This window comes from Portunus trituberculatus, chromosome 46 (assembly GCF_017591435.1).
Source record: "Portunus trituberculatus isolate SZX2019 chromosome 46, ASM1759143v1, whole genome shotgun sequence".
In the NCBI taxonomy this organism is placed as follows: Eukaryota; Metazoa; Arthropoda; class Malacostraca; order Decapoda; family Portunidae; genus Portunus; species Portunus trituberculatus.
The window spans coordinates 15,056,283-15,058,550 of NC_059300.1; the positions used below are offsets into that span (position 1 = coordinate 15,056,283).

At 41.3% G+C, this 2,268-nt stretch overlaps 1 non-coding gene across 1 annotated transcript; it reads left to right on the forward strand.

Annotated features, from left to right (window-relative positions):
- Positions 1-837: 837 nt before the first annotated feature.
- On the forward strand, positions 838-911 carry Trnal-cag. The gene has a single exon. It is a non-coding gene; the product is annotated as a tRNA-Leu (tRNA).
- The last annotated feature ends 1,357 nt before the right edge of the window (positions 912-2,268 follow it).

The window sequence follows — 2,268 nt, forward strand, 5'->3', positions numbered from 1 at the left end:
GCAAAACCATTACCTTGGAAACAAACAGGCAGAGGGAAGTGCAAGAGACCGAAAATGTTGGAATGTGGGCGACGAAGTATGGAGGATGAGCGCTTTATAAAGGGTGGGAGCAGAAAGTCGTTGCTGGTAGGGATGGTTGGTAGGGCGAGGAGGATTAATGGGGTTAGAGAGTAGTAGGAAGACAAGGTGAGAGTAAGATGTAGGAAGGCTGGAGATTGGAGGATAGATGCAAGGGGAGAATAGAGGTACAAGACTTTTAGCAAAGGATAGGTGGAGAAAGATAAGTTTAATGTGAAGGAGTTGGAAGAAGAAAAGGTTTTTGGAGTGTAGGATTGAATAGAAAGTGAAGGAAGGTGGATGAAGGACGATAGTAATGGATGGAAAAATGGTGGGCCATTGGTAAGGAGGGTGGTGGAGGGTGGTAGGATAGGGAATAGGGGAAAAAATATCAGAGATAAGACAATTAAGGATGTGGAGAACGGAAGAATAGATAGGTAGTAAGTATTAGATGTGTAGATGTGAATAATGTGGTCAGTAAAAACATGTAAGATAAAAGTTCCAATCACTTCTTCTACCGCCTTCACCACCAACACCATCGTTACCATCATCACTAGTATTACCACAACCACAACTATTACCATTATGACCACCACTCTCACATTTTACATAACTACTTGCATCATTACCACTATCACAACTTCTATTACTACTAGCATCAGATCTACAACCACCACCGTCATTACATCACCTCCATAAGAAAACACCCTTACTCTTGGATAGGATATACAGCATCACACACACACACACACACACACACACACACACACACACACACACGGCCCGGTAGCTCAGTGGTTAGAGCGCTGGCTTCAGAAGCCAGATGACCGGAGTTCGATTCCCCGGCCGGGTGGAGATATTTGGGTGTGTCTCCTTTCACGTGTAGCCCCTGTTCACCTAGCAGTGAGTAGGTACGGGATGTAAATCGAGGAGTTGTGACCTTGTTGTCCCGGTGTGTGGTGGGTGCCTGGTCTCAGACCTATCCGAAGATCGGAAATAATGAGCTCTAAGCTCGTTCCATAGGGTAACGTCTGGCTGTCTCGTCAGAGACTGCAGCAGATCAAGCAGTGAAACACACACACACACACACACACACACACACACAATAAAGTAACTACGCAAGAAACCGGAAATAGGGAGAAGGAAAGAAATCCAGGAAAAAATATTATTATTAATGCAAGTGGGTAGCTGAAAACAATAAAAAAAATAAAAAGGTTCTAAGACAAGGGGAAAAAAGAGAAGGAAAGAAATAAAAGAAATGGAGAAAAAAAAACAATGTAAAATTAAAAAAGAAAAACAAATAGGAGAGAAAAAGGATGAAAAAGACACACACAAATACATACTGTATAAGAGGGGAAAAGAGGACAATATATATATATATATATATATATATATATATATATATATATATATATATATATATATATATATATATATATATATATATATATATATATATATATACAGAGAGAGAGAGAGAGAGAGAGAGAGAGAGAGAGAGAGAGAGAGAGAGAAGAGAGAAGTAAAGAAAGGAGAAGGGGAAAGGCAGAGGTGTACAGAAGACACGGAAAGATAGAAGAAGGGAAAGGATGAAGGAAAGTAAAGAGGTGAAGAATTAAGTAAAAGAGAAGGAGTGATGAAGGTAAGAAAGAGGAAGAAGAGAGACGGTAGAGAAGGTGGAAAATATGGAGGTAAGGGACAAAGGAGGGAGAAGAGAAAGAAGAGAAAAAAGGAGGGGGATAGAAAAAGAGGATGATATGGAGGTAAGGAAGAAGGCAAGGAAGTAGCAAGAGAGGAGGGTATGAAGGGAGGAAAGAAAGGAAGGAGGCAGAAGTGGAGGACGGTGTGGAGATAAGGAAAGGAGGGAGGTAAAAGGGAAAAGTAAAGGAGAGGAAGAGTAAATGAGAATATAGAGGTAAGGAACGAAAGAGGGAGAGTAGAAAGGGAAGACACTGGAGGTAAGAAAGGAGAGAAGGGAAAGATAGGAGGAACTTGGCTGTAGGAAAAATAAACATTCGCCACCAGGATATAAACAAAAACAATGGACATAGTTGGCACGCGTCTTCAGTCTACTCGAGCCGGAAGTACTACTACAGCACCGAGAGAGGAACGCACACTTCACCCTGATTAATGAGAACCCTAACCTTATCTTTACGTTTTGGTTCTATAACATGTTCCTTCGCGACCAAGTAATTCTAGGAAGCTGAGGAA